The sequence below is a fragment of the Podarcis melisellensis genome (genome assembly GCF_964234715.1).
Source record: "Podarcis melisellensis genome assembly, chromosome: 3".
Classification (NCBI taxonomy): domain Eukaryota; kingdom Metazoa; phylum Chordata; class Lepidosauria; order Squamata; family Lacertidae; genus Podarcis; species Podarcis melisellensis.
Window position 1 is genome coordinate 54,797,325 of NC_138530.1, and position 25,429 is coordinate 54,822,753.

General features: G+C 41.3%; 1 protein-coding gene and 2 long non-coding RNA genes across 4 annotated transcripts in view; all 3 read right to left on the bottom strand.

The window, feature by feature from the left end:
• Positions 1-924: 924 nt before the first annotated feature.
• SCAF8 (SR-related CTD associated factor 8) overlaps positions 925-25,429 on the bottom strand; it is a 72,733-nt gene continuing 48,228 nt past the window's right edge. For both annotated transcript variants that reach the window (XR_014166722.1, XM_081905134.1), the window contains one exon: positions 925-2,178. The gene's annotated coding sequence lies outside the window, so the exon portion shown is untranslated. The remainder of the gene's footprint in view (positions 2,179-25,429) is intronic.
• LOC309366234 lies at positions 13,927-16,524 on the bottom strand. The gene is made up of 2 exons (XR_014166597.1): positions 16,443-16,524; positions 13,927-16,410 (listed from the first exon to the last, which is right to left on the bottom strand). It is a non-coding gene; the product is annotated as an uncharacterized lncRNA (long non-coding RNA).
• On the bottom strand, positions 19,533-25,003 carry LOC309366233. Its single transcript, XR_014166596.1, has 2 exons — positions 20,823-25,003; positions 19,533-20,757 (listed from the first exon to the last, which is right to left on the bottom strand). It is a non-coding gene; the product is annotated as an uncharacterized lncRNA (long non-coding RNA).

The window sequence follows — 25,429 nt, forward strand, 5'->3', positions numbered from 1 at the left end:
TTCAGGTTGTTTTTTTAAAAAAGAACCCACTTAGCTGCTAAGGAACCCCCCTGCGTTGCAGATGATTCTGGGACATGGTCTAGGGCGGATGTTTTGGACTACAACTCTCATCAGCCCCAGCTGGCATTGATGATGGGAGATGAAGTCCACAACACCTGGAGGACACCTGGCTGACCACCCCTGATCTACAGCACACAGCTCACATGCAGTACTGTCCAGGTGTGCAGCTTCAACATTGAACTCTCAGCCACCTAGAAGACCCTCCCCCCCACCCCAAACTCCCCTGCAGCTGTAGGTCTTTGGGGAAGATTGGTAGTGATGGGCACACAGTTTTTCACAAAAGGCATAGGGTGCTCTGTGTTGGTGTGTCAGAAAAATAAAATTCTAAAGCAGGGCAACACCATTATCAGCATTAACTAAAGTGTCACAAAACAGCGAACAAAGACACTCTGGATTTTGTGACATTTCAGCTGATCCTAATAAAAGTATCGCCCTACTGTGGCTCATGGGGAAAAGGCTACTGTAGACCATTTTTTCCTTGCTAGGGAAATACAGCACAGTATGTCACCTGTATCTGTTCTTCCAACTGCCTGTCTGTTTTCTAGCCTTAACATGGTATTGGCCTTGTAAAAGTTGAACAAAGACTCAGACAGAAACAGAAGGAGCCATGAGTGTATCAACCACAGTACTGAAAATATAACAGAAACAGCGCAGACCTGTTTCTGTGGAGAGTGGTAGTAGATTGGGGGTGTGCAGATGATGTCTGCATTTTGAGGGCTCACCTAGGGAGAGTGGCAACACACCCTAGGTTGTCTATGTTGTGTTGTACGCAGCATGGGAAACTAAACAAAGGCACACAGTAAGATTTAAAAGCCATGCTTTACAAGATGCAGACAATAGTGAAATAATAAACTGTGCATCAAAACTTTTCTTCTTCGTTTATTGTTATACAGGTCCAATGCTGCAGTCACCATGCAGGTACAGCATAAGGGGAATGATCTTGCTGAACGATTCTGACTAATCAGATTTCAAGAGACCATGAACTACAACATTCCAAGTGACTGGCCCTTTCATTCCGAGAGAACAAAACACGAATAAGCAGATAGACAAAAATGACCTTTTCACATATGGCTTATGATCATGCTTCTCCCCACCCCCACCCCACCTGAGTTGATCATTAAACCAAGTCCACATGTTTGAGCCTGAAATGTAGAGCTTTTCTTTGGGTGCTTAATTAGGAATATGAAAACTCTTGCCTGCTGAGTGCATTTTAAAATTACTTAATTCCCACCCTTTCCCAATTTCATCATTACTTTTCTTTTTAGAGCTTAGTCTTCTAGTTATTAATAGAGAACCGAAGGACGAGACTGGCCAAATACTGGCCCTGGGATTTTAATTTCCAGTTCTTCTGAAACTCAGAAGACCTTTCGGCTCATCAACCTGAAAATAGCCAAGTGTTCTCCGGGCCTTAAACCCAGAGCCCTAGACCTCCTGTGCCAGGAATTAAGGGCTTAGGAAGTGGCGTTTCAATGGATCACAAAACATGATGCTGCTTTGGCATTCCACCTTTGTCAGTGCAAACGTCCAGAACTGAGGGCACCAGTCACAATTCAAGGCCTACACGATGACTGCACATGTGGTATTACATCAAATGGAGCCTCCTAAGAACACATGTAGAGACATGTCCTGAAAGAAAATGGAACACCTTTGACACTGTAGCATTTTTGTTTTCTTGCAACCTGTCCTTCGATGACTAGCATTAGAAGATGCAAGTGGGTTTTAGTTTATGATTTACAGTCCAGTGTTTTCTTCTGGTCCTGCAGAAGAGCCCCTCTCTCTGTATTGGATGCAAAACAACAACTGTTCCTTTGAGCAGTTCATCCTCAAAAACACAAAAAAAGATTTAAAAAAACTCACAGAGTTTATTGCTTTCAATTTATAAAATTAAGCCTGCCTCAGACAGGTAATACTGGTAGGTACATTCGTTATCCCTGGTTTCTACTGGAAAGTGTGCTCTGACACACAACTCTTCCTCAATATATAACGCCAGGTTCCTTCCTTCTAATACTTCGCAACCAAGATCCGATGTGATTCCCAAAAGAACACTGAAGTTCTTCTCATTGAACTCTGCCAAGCTCAGCACCCGGTAAGCTGCCACAACATCCTTCATCATATTGCCTGTTGACAAAAGGAATAATTACTAATTGTCACTGGACGCATGTTTCGAGCTTTTTTAAAACAAATGAAAAACAGGTTCAACATTCAAAAGCAAATACAGAAAATTCCCTAGGTTAGTATTTAATGTTTTCAGCAAGCTAATAATAATATCCGAAGTCACGTACAGTCTTGTGTTTAAGCCTTGCTTCTGGTTGCTATAGGTGACCAGAAATTGTATGTAAGTGAGTGCATGGAATTCTGTGTAAGTGAATGAGTGGGATGGCAGAAAAGGGGTTGGGCACTCAGTCCTCCCTCTGTGACCACAAGAGAAACCAAACAGTCTTCTAGAGCAGGGAAATCTAACCCTCTTGTGCCAAGCACTGACAGGATAGTTCAACAGGGTAGGGTTTTGCCGGGGCAGGTGAGGGCTGGCAGGCTAGTAAATTCTTTGGACTTATTGACAAGGCTGGTCTATGTATTGATACTATTTGTTTTCTCTGTGCTCTCCAGACTAAACTGAACAGTTATCTCTTCTTGCTTACTTTGACTGCAGGATTGCTACACATTTTTTAGAAGACACACTTCTAAGGGGTGAGCTTATTTCCCCCCCCCAAAACTTTCTGTTATTCATACTTTAATTCAGCAAAGAATAGTGGATTGTTATAAAGAAGACCATCATACTAAGAAGTGAATGATCCAAAGAGCTTGAATATACACCCATCACAATTGTTCCCAAAATCAGTGATGCTGATGACGTCACTGCAGACTCCTGCCTCACCTGAATCATCTAGGTACTGCATTAACTCATTAAATGCCATCTGCATGTAGATTTTTATTATTTTTTGTCTCTTCTGCAAATGAATATGAAATAAATTATCATCTTTGAACAAAAGCACTCTGTGTATTTTATCCAGCTTGGAATGAATACCTGGTGGGAAGGCATGTGATAGTTGAGTTTATCTGAGACTTTGACTTAAGGTTACTGTGCTCTAAACCATTCAAGAAATGTCCGCAATCAGGGAGAGGGTCCTGTTACACTGGTCCAACACATTCAAACCTGGAAAGCTACACAGTGCCCGTGGTACAACACACCTTGGCCCACCAGATACCTACCTAGCAGGCTGGTGGCATCAGCAATGAACAGGTAGGAGTCTGAGCAAATCTCATATGGTATATATTGTATACCTGTGTGGAGAGTTTCACTCGTGGGGATCAAATGTGGTTCTCCATAGCTCTATATCTTGCCTGTGGCATTCTCCCCAGGCCCTGCCTATCATGGATGGGTCCTGCTTCAGATCCTGAGTCCTTTTCATTGGCTAAAATCTGCCCTTGAACTCTGCTAATGGCCCTTGCTTGTCTGGATGTAGGACAGAGTGTGGGCAGAACCTAGCTTATTGTACAATGGTAAAATTTACACTTGTTGGTCTGCTCCCCTCCTTTGCCTCTGGCCCTGCCCACCACAGGCATGTGGGCCCTGGAAGTTTGCCCAGAAGGGAATGAGGTCCTCAAGATGATGACGGTCTCCTACCCTTGCTGCATAGCCACAGTTCTGTTGTTCCCACATCACTGGAACCACCCCACAAACTCTTTTTCTTTTGTGGTTGCTTAGAGGGAGAGGGTGTCCCACAAGTTGTAACTCTACTCAAGGAGTTCCCTGTAACCCACCCGCTTTGCTGGTCTGATAGGCTACACCATAAGTGCTTCAGAATCCACCCTTTGAACTAATGCAATGTCAACAGAGCCCTCAAAATCAGGCGGGGTAACAACTAAATAGACATGCATTCAAGAACCTAGCCCTTACTTTGTGCAAAGATATTCCAATGTAAATCAGAAGGCATTTCCCGTTCAATCAACCTCAGAGTGCAGAATAAAACGTGCCAAGGAAGCACTTGACAGAACTGCTTCGAGACTGGGCAGGGATAGACGGCAAGTAAATAATTCCCCTTGGAAAGTTTAAAATATCTGAAACATAATCTAAAGAATATGTTTAAACAAACAGGAATCTGCCAACTCTCCAAAGAAAATTAAGATCTATTAAAAACCCATGCACTTAGAAGTAATGCTGCACAGCACATTAAAATGTTTGGGTTAATTTCCTGTTCTGAAAAATTGCTCCATAATGACAGCTTACGGTCTTGCTTGACTCAATAAAACCAGCTCAAGAGTGCTTTTGTCAGCCTCTTTATTTCTGCATATTTCTGTACATATGCAACTGTTATTTTTTTTTACAGAGGGGCACCTACTAGCAGGATCTCCTCCTTTCTACCGAGGTCATAAAGCTGCTACAGCCCTACTCTTGCGACATAACCACCTGAGACAATTGACCTAGCACGGTCCTTTGGTTCAAGGGCTGTGAATTGCCCTGAAAACTACAGAGGAAGGGCCGTACACAAATTTAATTAATACTGTAAATAAAAATACAGGTCAGTGCCTCAGCACCCAGGAAGCTGAGAGGAGAGGAGCTCAGAGGGAGAGCAGCTCAGACTTCCTTGGCTTGCAGGATGTCAATAGTAAATTAGCAGGTCTGCAATCCCAACTTGTCTCCCATGGAAATCCATGAACCTAAGTTAGTCAGGTCCGTTAATTTCAGCGGGTCTACTTCTGACTAGAACTAGCATTGGATTCAAACCACAGGAAGTGCTCTATTAAATAGGACCGCATTACCCATGCAGAATACAGGACAGAAATGGTAGAATATGGTATCACACCAATAAAAGAAAAAGGTTGAAGCTTCTTCTAAATACCACCGAACCTGTATCAACAATTGACGATATGTTAACTACTAAAAGCTTAACTACTAAAATGCTCTTTGGTAGTTCTTGGAAGGATACATCTGCTGCAGAACCCAGTGGTGTACATCCTTATAGGAGCACAATACACCATTGAATCCTTCTGGCCATAATTAAAGATGCTGTATTTATATACAGTGTGTGTGTGTGTGTGTGTGTGTGTGTGTGTGTATCTCCTTGAGGAACAACATGAGTAGCTCTTCCCTTGTTTTAATGATCTCTGTGGTAAGATGCAGGCAGATTCTTGATGACGCTCATCTTGTAGTAAGATCAAAAAGTGAGAGCATGTTGTAGAGGGACAATTGTTACTCTATTTTTATTAATGATCTCATTCCCTCCAGAGGCTCTGCATACCTTCCAGAAGATTATGAAGATTATTTTGGGGAAGGGAGCCTGGCATTGATAAGCAGAGAATTGCTTTAATGGTGGGTTCATTTTTAAATATATATGTTACGTATATGTTAAGAGTTAACATATAATCACTGTTAAGGTTGGGGGTGCCTGTGGCAATTGCTCCAATGTTACTGTATGACCCTGGACCTACCAAATAGGCACTCATTTACCCTAGCTTTGGAAACTTGAGGTATATTTTTGGGACCCACCTCAAGTTGTTTTAAATTGTTTTAGTATTGTGTTTTAATATTGCAACTTGCCCTAGGACTTTGGTGGAAAGCGTGGTTTAATAATACAGTGGTACCTTGGTTAACGAACTTAGTCTGTACTTAAACCAAAGAATTCTTAAACCAAGGTGTGCTTTCCCATAGCGGGGGGGGGGGGAGACTCAATTTACACTCAACCGAAAGCGGAACATGTTCTGCTTCCAAGGTAAAGTTCACAAACCAAAACACCTACAGCATTGGATTTGCAGCATTCTTAATCCAAGTTGTTCATAAACTAAGCTGTTCTTAAACCAAGGTACCACTGTAACAATAACAATAACAACAATGACAATAATCATTTTGGAGCTTCACAATTATATCACCAAAGCACAATTAGGAGGAGAGAAAGGAGTATTGTGCTGATCATGCTCTAAGGGAAGCTCAATTTGGAATCAATAAGATGAAGCTCCACTGTCATTATTCAGGGCTATTACAAGAGGAAAAGGTCATTGATAAGCGGAGATCTTAGATTGCAAGGAGGTTTCCCCCTCAGAACCGGTATTTGATTTCCTGCTCCGCTTAGGACTTTCAGCACCAGAGGAGCTTGTAATGTCAAGCTTGTAATGTTTGAAAAATTCACATTACCTTCCTCATAGTCAAAGGACCAGATCAGAGTCCACAGTAGAACCCCATTTCCCCATGCCATCAGAGTCAAAGGCTCTTAAAGCACAGCCCATAAGGGACGGAGCTAGCTGCTCAAAGGAAGCTGCAGTCCTACTTAAGACTCAATATTGATTTGCTTCTTGCCTTGATGGAACCAGTTGGTTGTTAACCATGGCTTGCTTGCTGGATCACAAATTGGGATTAGTGGCATGTGTTGTTATGGTTCTAACACCTGTGTCTAGTGACACCCCTCCCTTCAGCCTTGGGCTCGAATCCTGTCCTCTGGTTAGGATCACTGCCTGAGATGGAGCATCTACAAATCTACCAGTTGATGGCATATGCTATTTAGGCTTAAGAACATTATCTTAACTGAATCAAGCGCTACAATGGGCCTGTTAACATAGCTGCAGTCCTATATGCCTACTCAGAAGGAAGCCTAGGTAAGTGATGTCTTGGGTATAAAATTATCCAATGTAAAAATTTAAAACATTTTGTGGATTCTATTGCTTCATTCTGTGGCCTACAGAAAATATTTCTCTATTCCCCTTGAGTTGCAGGGGCGGCTGCAATTAAAAGTGGCATGATGGGTGGAAATAACTTTGTAAATAGGATTTGCATGTTCAGGGCTAGGAAGAACTGAAGTACAGTGGTACCTCAGGTTAAGAACTTAATGCGTTCTGGAGGTCCGTTCTTAACCTGAAACTGTTCTTAACCTGAGGTACCACTTTAGGTAATGGGGCCTCCCACCACCGCCGTGCCGCCACCACGCAATTTCTGTTCTCATCCTGAAGCAAAGTTCTTAACCTCAGGTACTATTTCTGGTTTAGCAGAGTCTGTAGCCTGAAGCGTCTGTAACCTGAAGCATCTGTAACCCAAGGTACCACTGTAGTATCTTTCTAGAACTATTTCCTGCAGGTAAAGAGACTGTGCCTTGATCACTTATGTTTTCTGCTTTACACTCAGATTAGTCTGTATTTACTTAATACATTTATATCCTGCCTAATCCAATGGAAATGGTTAGTTTTCCAGGCAGTCTTCATCAAGGTTGCTGCATCATGGCAAAATAAAGTTCAGTGTAGGAGTACAGACCCTTGGGGTATATCTTGACAGGAGGGTTTAGATGTGATGACTGTAATTTTGTGACAGGCTCCTTCCTCCTATGCAAACAACGGTGAGAGGATTCTAAACGGAATACAAATTGTGCATTGTCTAAGCTATGGTACTTCAAATTTGGTTTCCATGTATTTTCTGCTGCTGAAAATAGAAGTGATATAATCTGGTTCATTTCCAGTGGAGAATTAAAAATAATGGTCTTAACGTGTCAGAAGAAAAATGTGTTAGCAGAGTCCAGTATAAAATTGTAGTATGTAGCCACTGTCTGCATCTAACACTGAAAAGAGATGGATGTGTGAATCCATTCACATCTTCAAAAAGTAACAAAATGCTTACCATCTAGCTTTTCTCATTGTACGTGGCATATGTAAAGTCTGTATCCTCAGGGGATGTCAATTAGGGTTGCTACTTATACATTCCCAAATATTAGTACTTGCAAATTGTATGCTTATTTATATTTATGGATATACGTAAATTGGGATATGCTACTATAATTTGAATCAAAATGCATCCTGCCCAAACAGATAAGACTGTGATCGGGTGACCTGTGAGCCTCCTCTGTTTGCAATATCAGATTCTAACCATTGATGGCCACCTTTAAGGCCCTCCCCTTTTATAACCAGACACGGACAAGACAACCCTGCAAATAGAGGACCATCCTCTGTACGTAAGATACTTGGCCACCCTAATAACACATTTGAGGATATACCAGTTGAAGAAAATGTGAACAGCATTTCTGCTGAGATGCAACAAGTGCCCACTGTCTGTACTCTCCGTAAACAATTGAAGACACTTTTGTTTCAACTTTTCCAGCTGGGTTAAAAGGTCACTCTCTCCCTTTGGTTTCCATCTTGTTTTGTTTTTTAAAACCTATATTTAGTCATTCTTCCATACTGCTTTCAAAACTATTTTTTAGTTGTTTTAAGATATATTCGGAAATTGCTTTGAGAGGCAATTATTAAATAAATAAATAAATAAATAAATAAATAAATAAATAAATAAATAAATGGATAGATGGATAGTCTATGGCAGAAAATACATTTAAATGGAAGGTTTGAAAATAATTTGAACATTAAACGAAACTTTCCTAGCTTTTATATGAAACTCTACAGTGGTCATTGTCAATGAAATAATCTTACTCGTATTTGTCATAATTACAATCTGTACAGTGCTGGATTACCAAATAGGCAAAGTAGGCACCAGGCAATGGGCCCCACTCCTTTTAGGGGTCCTGTGACAACAGATCAAAATAATATTGATTTGGTTTATGAAAATTATTGGTTGGTAAAATCAAAAACTTATTAGAAGATAATTTGTGAAGGCCCTCCCCAACTCCCCGAAGATTTCAACTGCTTCGAGGCCTCCAGTCCTGAATCTGTACTGTCAGAAATATCGACAACAATATAAAGAAAACAACATTATTAGGATTATAACAACTGTGCCATCTTAAAGTTAACAGCAGACCTGGATGTGGCAGAGAAACCTCCAATGAGAGTCATTGGTGGAATGCAATGATTTTCAAATAAGGAAAGACTCTTTTTATTAGAAAGGAAATGACTAAGAGGGAACTTAGCAGGTCTTAACTGTAGCTGAAGGCGTAAGTGCAGGACGTAAGCCTCTCCCTCCCAGAAACCTCAAGTGTTGGGAGATGTCTGATTAATTGCTGACAGGTAAGTTTTAATGAAAGCCAAGTACTTATTCAAAGAATGAATAGCGAGCTTGTTAAATTTAATCCTGAGGGATGTTATTAAGAGAAATAGTACAGGGAGAAAAATAAAACCAAGTCAAAAGGAAAGAGCTCCGGCGATCTTGTAGGGTTGCTTATCTGGTGTTACAGTGGTACCTTGGTTCTTGGATTTAATCCGTTCCGGGTGTCTGTTCGACTCCCAAAACAGTTCAAAAACCAAAGCACAGCTTCTGATTGGCTGCTGGAGCTTTCTGCAGTCAATCGGAAGCTTGAGAAGCCGCGTAGGACATTCGGCTTCCAAAAAACGTTCGCAAACCGGAACACCCACTTCCGTGTTTGCGCCATTCGGGAGCCAAAACGTTCAACAAATAATGTGTTCGACTTCCAAGGTACCACTGTACTTGTATTCTCACAAAGAAAAAGCGTTTCACTACCCTTAACAAATATACAACTCACGAAGAACAGAGTTAAGGCAAAACATTCCATTATAAACTTCATCTCTATTCTTTCTAAGGCACTTGTTTTCAAACCAAAGAATCGCACTAAGCTTCCAGGAGTTCCTAGGAACAAAGCTGACTGACTACCAGTGTAGTCTATTAATATCCTTAATATCAGCCATTGTCAAACAGGGTAAGAGGTCAGGCCACCATAAAGCTGACAATATATCCCAGGTTTGATTAATTTCTGGTCACACACTTTATCGTTCCTGCTGTAATTATATCTGTGTTTCAATTTGGGTTCACTCTTTTTGTTTTATATTTATTTAACAAAATTTATATACTGCTTATTTTAGAAAAGAGCTCTAATTGGTTTATAATTTGGGTCAGCTGCTCTGAATTTCATTATGATGAAAAGGCAGCAAGATGATGTTTTAATAAATTTAGAAAACAGTCAAAGATTTAATTAGAAGAATCAAACCCTCCCCTGCTCCTGCCAGCTAATGCCAACACTTTTTACATATGAAAATATTCACCCACAGATTTTTGTTTTTGACATTGGCTGGAATACTAAAGGGTAGAATTACTTTACTACATGTTTAAATACCTCATGAGTCTCTGCATGGCATCAGTTACTTTGAGGTAAATTTGCTTCTTTTTTAAAATAATGAAGAATGGCTACAACAAACTTTGAAACTCAGAAACAGGCAAACTTTTAGCCATGGGTTACCATGTTTCAAAAAGCAAAAACCTGGACAGCCCCCCAAAACCCGCAATTTTTCGACTGACTTGCCTAAGATCCAGGCCACCTTTTGGAAATTTATTCCGGACATAAGTTCCACCTTTGAATTACTTTTTTTGCATGTGTGCATACTCGGAAGTAAGCCCCATTGAGTTCAATGGAGCTTGCGCTCAAGTAAGTGGCCATAGGACTACGTCTAAATTAATATGCATTCTAAATTAATTTGCAGATTAAACCACACCAACATACTGCACTAACAGCAGAGAGTATTACGGAGAACATTCTGGGAATGTGCTCATACATAACGTTGAGTGAACTAAGGGGGGAAAAACAAACTTCAGGGAGGGAGGACCTGAGGAATGTCAGATGGTGACATGGAACAGGGCCTTTTCTGTGACAGCCCCACCTCTACAGAACTCCCCACACTAGTGGTGGTGATTTGGTGCCATCTTAAAATGCTTATATTTCATCAGGTATTTGGTGACTAACCATACAGCACTTCTGAGAGAATATATTGTTTCATGTTGCTATTTTTATAGCTGGCATGAATTTGTTGTATTTCTAACTGCTGCCTTACTATTTTGTTACATTTTTATGGCTTTCAGCAACGTTGTTAGCTGCCTTGTGCTCTAATCAGGACAAAGGACAGGCAATCAACCAACCAACAAATGATGACAGAAAAACTCTGTGGCAGATGCAACTAACTTGATTCCAAACATTTCAAATAATTTATAGTCAAGGGAAAGAGCTCTGGCACACCTGCTCCACACCAGACCAATTACATCTTCCTCCGAAGGGATGGGGTTTTCTCTGATGCCATTAGACAGGGTCCTATGGACTTTCCACACTAGCAAGTTCTTATAAGGAAGAATGTAGTCACAGAGTATGGTTTAAAGGGTATGATTTGAAAGCAACTTCCTGAAACTAAGCAGGTCTGGGACTAGCCAGTGCTAGGATTAGTGACCAGCTGGGAGCCACATGTAAACGATCTTGGATTCCATGATGGAAGGAAGTAGATAAGAAATGAAAAATAAATAAATGAACGAGTGTGCTAGCAAGCAAGGCAGCCTGCACTGACTTTGTTTTTCTCATCAATTATTATCAGGCATTTCCTTCAGGCAGTAGAAGATACTCCTGGTACCTTTCTGGTAATGCTGATGGAGAAGATTGAACTATCATCATGGACGGTTGCAAGAAGCTGAAGTCAAACCTCACACTACTGAAGAAATCATGGATTCAGATAACCAGGGTGAGTGAAGATTATGACAGGTTATATACGTCATATGTTTCTCTTCCAACTGCAAGAGATACTTGCAAACTGCTTCTGATTTCATGACGTACAAAAATATCTTGCTCCGCCCACATTCTTAGGCAAACCATTCTTTATTTTCCCTGAGAGATACTGTTCCTGGCAAATCACTGGCTGGGAGGATGAATTAGACTGGGTTTAGAATGCTTTTAAAATGTTTTTATATTGATGTATTTGCAGCCCTGGGCTCCTTCAAGAGGAAGGACAGGATAGAAATTGAAATACAGTGGTACCTCGGGTTAAGTACTTAATTCGTTCTGGGGGTCCGTTCTTAACCTGAAACTGCTCTTAACCTGAAGCACCACTTTAGTTAATGGGGCCTCCTGCTGCCACCGTGCCACTGCTGCGCGATTTCTGTTCTCATCCTGAAGCAAAGTTCTTAACCCGAGGTAATATTTCTGGGTTAGTGGAGTCTGTAACCTGAAGTATATGTAACCTGAAGCGCATGTAACCCGAGGTACCACTGTACTACTACTACTACTACTACTACTACTATTCTAGGAACGATCAGACTAAATTAGGGTTGGCAACCTTTTAGGACTAATGGGGACATTTTGAATTTTGACAGTGTGAGGGGGGCACCAGTCACAAATTGGCTGCCATGGGGCATTGGCAGAACACAAATAGATTGTTCTGGAAAGCATGGCATTACATAAAACTAGTGGTAGCCCTAGTGAAACTTTTCCCATAACTGTTTCCATACTATAAAAGACTTAACATGTTGGATTTATTCCTGCCAGACAGCTATTAAAGGCATAAGAGCCCTGTTTCCCCTCAATGCTAAAACCTAGGCTGCTATCCTGTACCCACTTACCTGAAATTAAGCCACATTAAACACAAGGAGACTTACTTCTGAGTAGATATGTAGACCATTGTACAGTGAAATCTTAACAACTGCCTAGTCTTTATTTCCTGCAAAGCAGACATGCTTAGGCTTCTTTGCAATGCTTTCACATTTGCCCTTTGGGGACAAGGCATATTCTTTAGCATCTACTCACACGTATTGTGGAGTAGTATTTGCAGAAAACAACTTCTAGGGAGTACTTGATCTCAGATTAACCCTCCATAGAAAAGATGCATCCTGGTTGCTGGGAAAAGGGAAGGGCAAACTATGGAGATTCCAAGAGCTAGCCAATAAGACAGAGGCAGGAAAAGTGCACTAAAAGAGAGGGAGAAACAGCAGCTCTGTGCGACCCCAGGGACTCCTATTGCCTGATCTCCTGGCAACTCACTTATCAACCACAGCTGTTTGGCCACAAACACTGACAACTGGGGGCAGCCAGGATAGCTCGTCCCAAAAACAACTCAGAAGAAAAACTCCATATTTTGCTTTATAACTTTCTAAGATTGCTAGAGCCTTACTTTTTATTAAAAAATAAATGAAAGGTCAAAGTCTCTGGTTCCTAATCAGGCATGCCAATGAAGGCCTTCACAGGTGCCACAGTGCACATAGGGGGCTAGGCTGGTGCCCCCCCATCCTAAATATTTGAATAAGAACTTAGTATCTATTCCAGTCTAATCCGTAATAATAACATTTTACTGAATTTTGGGTGGTAATGCATGTTGAATAACACATCATTCATAATATTTATACTATCTTAGCTGCCTGAAGTTCTGGTGCAATATCACTGAATACTGCTATAAGGTAAAGGTAAAGGTACCCCTGCCCGTACGGGCCAGTCTTGACAGACTCTGGGGTTGTGCGCCCATCTCACTTAAGAGGCCAGGGGCCAGCGCTGTCCGGAGACACTTCCGGGTCACATGGCCAGCGTGACATCGCTGCTCTGGCGAGCCAGAGCCGCACACGGAAACGCCGTTTACCTTCCCGCTGGTAAGCGGTCCCTATTTATCTACTTGCACCCGGAGGTGCTTTCGAACTGCTAGGTTGGCAGGCGCTGGGACCGAGCAGCGGGAGCGCACCCCGCAGCAGGGATTCGAACCGCCGACCTTTCGATCGGCAAGTCCTAAGCGCTGAGGCTTTAACCCACAGCGCCACCTGTGTCCCAGGTATATTATTGTATTGATGTAGCCGCTTGCTGGCCCCAACCAAAGCACTTCTGTACTGATAAATAAAGCTTGGGCCAAGACTGTTAACATTGGGCCTGCAACCCTATGCATATTTAGCCTCTTTGGCAAGTGTCACTGAACACTTTGGGAACACATTTGGGAACACAACTCAGAAACATCAATAGGATGTTTCATCAATAGGATGTGTGCATTTATACATATTTACAAGTCCCACTTTGTTCTGCAAACTTGCTTCCAAATAAGTATAAGTAGGGATTAGGTAAAATTGTCAGATACTGTCTTGTCTCTTGTGTTAAGAGCGGGATTTCTGAAGTGCAAAAGTTGAAATGGTGTTCATACACCGTACAAAAGAAAAGATGATATGTTCCAACATTTGAAGTCCAGTTTTATTGAGACAATACATTGGTGTACGCAATTCAAACTTTATTTTTACGCACCATCTATCATACATGTTTTACAAAGTTCAGTAATACAATTTCAGTGTTGATGTAAAATGAAAGCAGATGGCATATCGATTCAATGTATGATGCCTTTTAAAAATGTACACAGATTCAAAAGAACTCTCATAGTCCTTAGAAGCCCGCTTTGTTCTGTCTCAGAAGCTATGAACCTTCTCTAGGTCAACTGTGAATTGTTCTAAATTGCATTGGGATTAGGTCTCTAAGGTCCTGCCTGAATGGCTAATCAAAACCTACATTTCCAACCCTAAATCAAAATAAATATAATGATGCTTCTTAGCATACAGGTGGAAGAAAGACAAGTTGTTAGACCAGATACCTAAATCCTCTTGCTGATGGCACATTCACCTCTCAGTTGTGTGGTATCTATACAGAATAAAGTGAGGAAGGTAGAATAAAGCTGGTAGCTAGACTAGGCAACCCATTGGGCCGTCTTCAGTCTTGATCACTTTTACACTAAAATACCATCCAAATCACACTAAAGTCAGAAGACCACCCTCCCTTATAGGGACTATTCCCAACGTTCAGCTTTTGAGTGCCATTGCTTATGTAAGAAAAAGGCACCAATCACAAGTGGGAGACATCACTAGGGGAAGGAGGCAACAAATCTCGTAAAAGAACAAAAAAATTAGAAAAATTGCCTTCTAAGGGGAGAACCCTCCCCCATCGTGAAGCCTGAGCACATCCAGTGGTCATGGAATGCTCATTGGCTGTTGGGGAGATGCTGAAATATGGAATCCCTTTTTATATACCCAATTAATCAATGTGCTCTGTAAAAGTGGACCTCTTGAACATGCTATCATGCGAGGCACTACAGGAATTGGGCCATTAGTGTGGTGTCAACAATTCTTCGGCATACTCTCCTATTGCATGTTAGGTACCATGTCCGCTGTCCTTTTGGTTCCTACTGAAGACCTCTCTTTTTCAACAATTATTTCATCCCAGTCTGCATCTGTACTGGAACTATTTTTATATATTGAATTGTTTTAGGTGTTTTTAACCTTTCCGTGTTTTATGGTTGTTCCCACCCCACTTTATAATCACATAGCTTACAGTTGTAATCTGCCCTGGGACCTTATGTGGTCCCATAGGTGTAGGAAAGCTGTGGTGCTCCAGATGTTGCTCCCATCAGTCCCAGCAGGCACAGCCAATGGCCAGGGATGAGAGCTTATTTCAGTGACATCTGGAGGGCCAAAGATTCTCCACATCTGCGGTAAAGGGTGGGTGAGACATCAAATACACAAATAAACACTTTAATAAATAAATAAAGTTCAAGACATTTCAGCAATCTTTACAGCCGCTCTTTAAAATAGGCCAGTATTATTATCTCCAAATTGCAGGTGGGAAGACTGATACGGAGAGAGTCGCTTGGCTAACACTGCCAAGGATGTTCTCATGAGCCAGGGATGCCTGAGCATCCAGTCTTCTTCATACCTGCAGCAAAAGGGGGACATGTTCTGAAATGAATCTGAGTTGTGTTATCTCAACACTTTGGAGATGAGGTAGATAAGATTTGTAAATCCTGAAAATGTCTCAACTTTCAGCTTTCTTGTATCAGAATGTTTTGTGACAACAGGAGCTGTCGTAATTGTAATCAGAGGCCTCTTCTATGAGACCTCTTTCATATTAAAGGAGCATTTAAATGTTTTGACTTAATGCTGAGTCATGTTGGGGTACCCTACCAATGACTTCTTCTAAAACAGGTGCAGCCAACCAGGTGCCCTCCAGGTGTTAGACTATGATTAGTATCAGGCTCAGCCAAAGATAGCCAATATTGAGGCATGATGGGACTATATTAATTTGTGGAACAAAGTAATAAAAATAAATGGAGAAAAACAATGTGCAAAAATTACAAAATCATGTAAACAACTTAACAACAAAATAAACAACAAATTAACAACTCTGTTTGTCCAACAACACCTCAAGAGTACAATATTGGCTCTCTTTGTTCTAAAGTGTATTTTTCAAGCGGTTTTTAATGTACTGGGTAGCAAAAGGCTGCATTTGCATCATAACTGAGATGTGATAATCTCAAATAACTTAAATTTTGAAAAACATTTTCTAACTGCAGGCACATCCTTTTCATCATACATCTATTAAGTGCACTTAGCGAAAGTCAGTTTCTTGAACTGGAGCTACATTCAAATACACCTTTTGCAGCAGAATCCTGGGCATGTCTACTCAGAAATGAGTTACCCAGAGTTCAGTGGTACCTATTCTCAGATTAAGTGTGTAAAACTGATACTTCTGAGCATCCATGCATTGGATTACATTGTTTAATCTCTGCTCTTCTCATTCTTGTTTCCTTTCTTCTTTTGCCACTTCACACATATTTCCTATAACCCCAGGCAGCTGATTCAGATGTTGAGGGACAGCCACCCTACTCTGTTGTGACACAGCCTCTTCTGGGCTCAATCTTGCCTGCTTTCTCAGTGGTGGTGGGGGATGATATTCTGCCACCAGTGCTGAAGTAAGATTCAGCTGTAGTCTAGTCAGCATCTGTATGTGGACAAATACCACATGTCTTGGCTCAGCTCTGTGAAAACCTGAGAGTTTGTGGATAAGACTGGGGCCAGGAAATACACTGATTTTGGCCAGACCTGCTTCTGGGCTTGTGATCTTAGGCAAAGTACTGCTACAAGGCCTTAAAGGTAAAGGTACCCCTGCCTGTACAGGCCATTTGTGTCCGACTCTAGGGTTGTGCGCCCATCTCACTCAAGAGGCCGGGAGCCAGTGCTGTCCGCAGACACTTCTGGGTCACATGGCCAGCGTGACGAAGCTGCTCTGGCGAGCCAGCACCAGCACAGCACACAGAAACGCCGTTTACCTTCCCGCTATAAAGTGGTACCTATTTATCTACTATTTATCTACTTGCACTTAAGGGTTCTTTCGAACTGCTAGGTGGGCAGGAGCTGGGACCGAAAGACGGGAGCTCACTCCGCTGCGGGGATTCGAACTGCCAACCATGTGATCGGCAAGTCCTAGGCACTCAGGTTTTACCCACAGCGCCACCCGCGTCCCTGCTACAAGGCCTTAGGAAACCACAAAGCACAGCTATGTGGTCCCAATGCTAGACCTGGGATTTCTAGTGAAGCCCAGCTGTGAAGCTCCAATCATGCTAAATCCAGTGATTTTGACTGGGTTTTTAGGAGTTTGAAGTCCATTGTATGAGAAATCTTAGGCCCAACTGCATTTGTGACAGGTAAGTCTAGCTAGAATCTTATTGTGCAACTTAGTTTGAAACAGAAAGCTTCTTTTTACATCTGTAGTAGCATGTTGAGCATGCAATAAATTGACCAGTGCCACATATTCACTTACTGCTCAACACGTTGTACCACTTCATATTTTGTGTCCTCCAAAATATGTGTAACATATATGAGTGAAATGCATGTATGGTTGATTCTTGGTCTCCGCAGTGAATATTTGTGATAAAACACACACATGGCACACATCATATATTAAGTAGCTCTCTGGATCGATATAGCTGCAGTCATAGGAACTATGGGTTAAATTGTTATGAATCTGGTTATAAATACCCTTTTCCGATGCTTCTAGGCTAGAGTCCACCGTAGGGCCCTGAGGCTTAAATATAGCATCCACATGTGGCAATCCAGATGTCGTATGTGAGAAATACAGACTTTTAAAATATTCTAAAGGCCAATAATTTATTCGCTGCATGAAAAGAACCACTGCAGCTGCTTTTGAATGTCATTTTCAACACAACATAACTATCTGTTGATTCAGAGATAGTTGCAACTTTTATATAAGTGGCAGCCGACAGGCTTCCCTCCAGATACTGATTGGACTGAAATTCGCATCATTCCTGATCATCAACCTTGCTGGCTGTGGCTAATGTGAGCTGTAGTCCAACATGTGGAAGGCATTATGCTTTCACCTTGATCTTATGTATGCCTCTCCCAGGGTCATACCAGAACACAAATTGTCTGTAATGGAGGATCAAAGAGTCCTTTTCAATGACAATTGTAAGATTTCTTGTAAACTGCTTAAAAGGTTTTGCTACGACTGAGTGGCATAAACATAGTTAATGCATGAATCAACCAATAATGTATGCACTTTGTTGATACCCAGCCTAAGCATCAATGGGGTCTAGATAATGCTGTGAAGGGCAGCCAACTTTGAACTGGCCCCACCTGTAGAGTGTATAGCAGCCGTCCCACCATTACAAATCTGTATTGGATGACCCAGACATCAGAGCCTCGTGACATTCCTGGTGTCCTGCTTCTGAACAGTGTTTGTTTCTTGCTTCCTGTTTTTCTTTTCTTCCTCTTCTCTCATTGTGGCATGCTTCAGAATCTTGGCAAGATGATGGGGAGCAAAAAGAAAGATCCCAAATCCTAGTATCAATAGTGCAGTTTGTCATTTGCTGGGTGTGTGTGTGTGTGTGTGAAGACAGTAACAATTCCTTCCAGTTAAAAAGCTAGTCAGATGCTCTAATCAAGCCCCACTTGCAGTTTTTCCCTTTTACTAGTCTGTAAAGTAGATATGTGAGAAATGAGATTTCCCCATGTTAAAGTACTGCAATTAACGCTTACCAACCATTTATGAAACAAACTAAATGTTACAAGTCCCCACAAAAATGATGGTGGTTAAATACACCTGCCACTCACAAGCCCACCTGAAATTTCTGTATATTGTTGGAGACCTCAGGGGAGCAACACTTTGTACCAGAGACTGGGGTCCGGATGAGACCTTGAGGAATGACTGTGCCTGGCCTCTCGTGTCTCATTTCGTGCAACATGACAAAAGAAGCCTATGTTATTAATCCCACAGAAGGTTAAGTATTGGGATCCTAGCCCAAGAAAGGCTAACCGCTGAACCTGAATAACGGGTACTAAGAGGCTTGAATTCAAGAATGTGAAGTGAAAGATTAATAAACTGCTGGGAATGCTAGTGCAGCAGCCTTTTAATGAGGAAGTGGAATGAGAAGTCAGCCATTTAGAGTTTTAACCAGCTAGTCCCATTTAGGCAGGGATGGGAAACCAGTGGCCCTCCAGATGTTAATGGATTACATTGGCCATGCCAGCTGCAGCTGATGGGAGTTGGAAATCCAAAAATATCAGAACGGGCATAAGTTTCCCATCCCGGTCTTAATGCAAAATGGAAGTTGGCATTCCTCAAGAAGAAGAAAATACTGCTCTCCACATATGGTACAACAAAATAATAGACCTTTAGCACCTTATTGCTGGCATCCAAGGGTGCTATCATCTTAAGTACAGGATGAAAGAGCATCAAGTTGCAGGGAGCATCTTCCTCTAGTTGTGGCAAAAAGGCAAGACGCAAAACTGCTAAGATTAACAACAGAAGCTACTGATTCTACTCATGTTTTAGTTCTATGTGGCTGCATTGTTTTCTTTTTGGTTTTTTAAAAAACACACAGATATAACCTGATGTAAAATTTGCTTTTCTGGCTTTTGGCAAGACTGCATGCACACAGGTAACAAGCAAATGTGATCCGTAAAGATTCCAGACTTCTGACAAGCCACAGGGATAAAATTGGGGGAACAAGAATGAGCATTGCAAGACTTCAACTACTATGCTTGCCTACATTTATTAAGAATTTGAATTATTAGCATTACACTAATAGTGTATGCAACACCTTTCATAGTTACATAAACCAAAGAGACTAGTCTTGCTACTGAATTGCTGACAATCTTAAATACACAGTGGGGATACTGTCCTCAACTGTGGCTTGGGTGGGGGGGTAGAGAGATATAAAAGTGTTGGGTGGTAGAATGTATGTAAATTGTCATTATAGCTGCTGAAAGCTTGCTTACAGGCGAGGATGTGTGCAACATGTATTACATTCGTATATGTAAAGAATATGTTATTTCTGACTTGTAGAAACATGAATAACCAATGTGGTCCTCTCCTAATGTTCTGAGACTACAGCACTCATCATCTCTAACCACTGACCATATTGACTGGGGCTGCAGTCCAACCATGTCAGCAACTCCTGCCCTACATCTTTTATCGAATGTCACTCATCTGGAGCAAAAAGGAGTGCGTGCACACACACCCCTCATAGAAATGGGACCCCTCTCCTGTACATCAAAAAGAAAAGTTGCTGCTATTCTGCACTGTGTACATAATAATTTGCTAGTAAGATAACTAGAAAGCACCAAACTGCCTAGCAACATCAATTTAAGAGGTAAATAAGAAAATCTTAATACCACCAAGTTTGTGGCCTTACACCAGCCAGTCTTTCATTCAATCTATTTCTTTTGGAGTTCCAGTTCTTCCACATTTAATAGGCAACCCATAAACATAATAAACAGAACCTTACAAATGTTAAATCTCCACCTTCTTTACCATCCTTTCTCTGGTTGCCAGAAACCAATGTAAGTAATAAGAAGGTACTGCAAGATTTTTGGAAAATGCACAGATTTGGGTTTGGTTAATCTTTTTAGGAAAGTGTTTCTAGAATATACTGGCAGCTACTGAAAACTCCTCCTTGGCCCCCTTGCTGTCCTAAAACATGAGAGATAAATAATAAGCTTAACAGGACGCTTTGTGCTGTGTAGATGGGTCTCATAGAACAAAGGATCAAGCTTACAGGTTCCCTCCCCTTCTCCTACTTGCCTCGGAGGACTTCTGCCACATTTACTTTGGGGCGACTGCTGCCCCCCGGACCTGGTAGGATGGCTAGGAGGTTGTGGGGGTTTGGTCAATGGGGTCAGGGAGTTTCTCCTCATATCCATCCCTTACAAAGATACTGTGAGCATTTAATAATTGCCTTTTTACAAACGCTTAGTACCTAACTAAACTATGTGCTGTGATGATAGTTATGAGACTCACAAAAATCCACACATGCATGCACACACGCACAGTGGCATTCAAGTAGATTTTTCTGAGAGTAAACCCACTGAAATTAATTAGTTAGGGCCATTCATTTCAATAAGTCACCTGTACTGTACTGTGAGCATAATGATGTTAACGAAACATTCATTCTGCAACACTGAGTTGAATGAGGATAATATAGTCCAAGATGATGGATAACAAAAGCATGAAGCAGAAGACCCACGCTGCAGTCCTAACCCTAGTGCTACTACAGTGATGATGGTGATGGTGATATTGGTAACAAGAAAAAATCTCCCCTGAAGTAAATGGGGAATTGAGCGACAAACACACTCTTAGGCTACATTTCTAATCCCACTACTACACTGCTGCTGATGGTGATGATAATATTTTTTTAAAAACATCTATTTCAAAGGAAATAGGGAATTGTGCAAAGAGCATGAGAGAAAAACAGAAACACTTAGCAAGCCATACTTGTCTCTCATTTCAACAAAAGCCTCCAGAATTATACCCCCTCCCAACTAGCATCACACATGTATTCTAGCATGTGGGTGGTATTCAGTGCTAGTTCTTCTCAGAGTAGAATCCTGAAAGGGCAATGCCACACAAAAGAAGACCGTTCCATTGTATCTGCAATCTTGGTTTACAATAAATGATGGTTAATTGTTGAGTCAAGCAATTTCAAAACATAATTTATGAAGCTGGCTTGTTTAACAAACCAACGTTGTAAACCAGTATTCCTGGTTCATGCAAGATTCTTTGAAACTCTAAATAAATTTGGTAGAAATCAGCTTCCCATCTATATACAATACAGAATTGAGGAGGGGTTGGAGTTTACAGAAATCTGCTGGGATTGGCTATGCTATGAAGATCCTGGTAGTGAACACCACTGAACTGCTGATCGCTGCTGGCTTGCTGTCACCACCAATCACCTGCTTGGCTCTGACTTCAAGCCTCCTTTGCCAAGGCACAACAGGGAGCACTTGTAAGGATTTCAATTGTTCATTGGCAGCTGCATTTCTGGCTGTCATCACATATGACATCAGGTGTGGGGCAGATTACATGGATGGGGGAAACAGCCACGCCAGCCAAATTGGGACCCATGCCAGACCTAATTAGGCCCACAGGCTCTCCACTCATGGACCAAACCATGATTTTAGCGTTATGTGCAAACAGACCCCATTCTGGAGCCATTTATACACTGTTTTAGCTGCACAATTGCCTCTACTCCTGCAAGTTGCTCCTAAGCTGCTCCTGGCAGCATTTACACCTCCTACTTACATGACAGTGGATTGTATAGTTACATACAATGGTAACAATATCTGACCCATTAAGCAAGTGTGTAAGGAGAGTGATACACAGCCACACAATTAACAGTGTCTCCCACTGGCCCAACTGGTGGTGACATAGGGCTAGGCCTTCTCTGTAGTGTCATCCTGGCTGTGGAACACTATCCCAACAGAGATGTGCTTGTGCCCCACACCAACATCATTCCACCAAAAGCTAAAGATCCACTTGTTTTTCCAGGGGCTTTGGGGAAGGGTGGATTTGGCTGATGACCTGTTATTCTTTGAAAGCTGCACTGTGAATTCTGTATTTTACTGACGCTATTGCAGGTTTTCAAGGTTGTAATTTTATTTGTATTATCTGCTGATCTATGCTCCACCCTGGGATCCTAATGGAGGAATGGTGGGGTATAAATATGAAGAGTAATAAAAAATGACAGATGCAATTATTCTGGAGGGCGGTTTGGGAGCAACCACAGTAGTGGCAGCGACCACACAGCTTTCAAGGTAAGATATAGAAAGTATTAACAGGACACGATTGGAGCTTTTCAGGGATTATATTATCATGAACCAGATCACTGGTGAAAAACTGTTGTACTGTTACCAAAGCATTCATCAGGCACTACAAAATCTTTATACAGTATAAAATATGCAAGTTTGAGGGTTCAACAAACTGACAAAATTTGCATGGGGTCCAGAATAAACCAAAGAATGCTATTTAAAGGAACTGGTTACTTGTCATTTTATTTATTGTCCATTTACTTCAATAATTTATATATTGCTTAATCAGCTATCTCTAAGTGGTGTTGTCACTAAGCAGTTTTGAATTGGTTGCTTTCAGGGAGACAGCAATTGTGATTTTCTTTTAAAATCCCTTGTCAATGCAATTTGACAAATCAAGAAATAATTTGCACTGGTCTAATGTTTTAAACTACTGTTTAAATCTGTGATCAGATATCTACTGTTATACAAACCTGATATTAATACCCCACACCAGCAGTATGATGCAGAAATGTATTCTTAAAAAAAGGCAAAATGGATTTTATTATCTCCTATCTTACAACAAAAGCAGAAATTTGCTAATAATGTGATCATTGCAAGTCACGTTGATCAGAGACTAAATCTACAGAATTCCTGGAAATGTGTGTTACAGTGTCTTACAGCTTTGATTTTGTTCAAGTCACATTAATCCAATTTATTATCTTATTAGTGCCTTTTAATGCTGACAGAAGTACTGATGAAATTTGTCCTCCTAAAAGATGGGCTCACCGCTTACATCCAACTGTTCACTGTGCTCTGAAGCAGGCATCCTGCAGCAATCATCTCATCAGGAGGTTTGTTCCACATGTTGTTGGAATCAGGTTTTCAGTATGGCGGCACCTACCATTTGGAACTCCCTCCTCTTACATATCAGACCAGCAGTGTCTTTTTTTGTCTTTTCAGTGAAAACCTTCCTATTTCAAAAGGTCTTTTAAGTGGAGATTTCCCCACCAGGTACTGGATTTGATATATATGATATTGTGTTCTTTTATCATTGATATTTTTATTGCTTCAGGATGTTCCATAAGATGCACGCCACAAACCGAATGAAATGAAATGAATAAAAAGAATCTTCCAAAAAGAGCCCAAATGAGTCAAGGGTTAAGCCCTGAAAACAATAAGGTACTTATTTGCATGAGAAGCTGTGTGTTGATACTACCAGTTTTCAATTATCTCAGTATCTAATTGGATTACACAATGAAGTGATTAATTTACAGCTGATGTTAGCGGACAACATAAACGAGACTCCATGCCTCTTAGCTTATATGGAGCTCAAAATTCAGTGCAAGGATTCAATGATCCACTGTAACTTGAGTAACTTTAAAGAACAAACTTAGTTGGTCCCTAAGGTGCTACTGGTCATTTATTTTAATTTAATTTTAATATATTTTTAAAGAACCCCAAGAGACTGGCTGCTTATATTGATCCAGGATAATTTTAAATCAACGTCTGATTAACTTGAAGTGGGGAAGAGCTCAGTGGTAGAGCATGCCAAAGCTTCACATTTCAATCCCCAGCATCTCCATGTTCAACTGAGAAAGGCTCTTGTCTGAAACCCTTAAAAACTTCCGTCAATCAGTGGAGAGAATAACAAGCTACATGGACCAATGGTTTGATGTGGCATAAAGAAAGTTCTTGTGTCCTAGGTCAGGCAGCAAAATAGTTTGCTGTCCATTTTCTTTTTCATCCCCTTACACAGCATCAAATGTGGCTGAGAAGAATCCACTAAACTTCAAGAGCAGAATTTGGGGAGGTTGATTGGGAAGGAGTAGCCTGAAAAGATCTGGTGCATGTGCAGAATGTTGCTTTCAAGCCTTTGGATCCTGGTTATCTTTGACAAATAGAGATATACTTTGGTATCTATCTAGAACAAGAGCTGAGATACCGTACAAATGTGTGCTACGTTATACCAGAATATTCAAAATGTCCTTGATTCAACAATCACATCTCAAAATGTTAACCTGGGTCTTGCAAGATCCAAGGAACCATCAATTTCAGCAAACATGAGAGCAGCCATGATGAACTAAAATGGATGACAGCAATGGAACAATCCTGCTCTTCAAAGGCTGCTTGGAAATGCTGCTGAATATAATGACAGCCAACATGTGACTTTGGTATCTGGATTGGAGAGGAAGATTAAAAAAAAGCTGTACAAAGATGCCAAAGGATCAGCAAGTGTTATTGCATATGGTGAAACACTTGGACTATTTTGGAAGATGATACAGTACTGAGACATGTAACACATATTGACACTGGGACGTGTCAGTGACCTGTGTGAAGTCTATGGTGAATGGCAGAGATACCAAGTGCACCTTCCACTAGATCAGGTTGTTAATGATAAAAAATTATGCAGAATGAGTAAAAGATTAGAAGAGGGTGTACAGCCTCGGCCTCGGCCCAATATACCTGAAGGAGCGTCTCCTCACCATCATTCTGCCCAGACACTGAGGTCCAGCTCCGAGGGCCTTCTGGTGGTTCCCTCATTGCGAGAAGCAAAGCTACAGGGAACCAGGCAGAGGGCCTTCTCGGTAGTGGCGCCCGCCCTGTGGAACACCCTCCCATCAGATGTCAAAGCGATAAACAACATTCAGAAGACATCTTAAGGCAGCCCTGTTCAAGGAAGTTTTTAATGTGTGACATTTTAGTGTATTTTTGGTCTCTGTGGAAGCCGCCCAGAGTGGCTGGGGAAACCCAGCCAGATGGGCGGGGTACAAATAAATAATAATAATAATAATAATAATTACTACTACAACTTTATTTCGTTTACTTTTCTTCTTCACACTACACTACAGCTTCCTTTCTTTT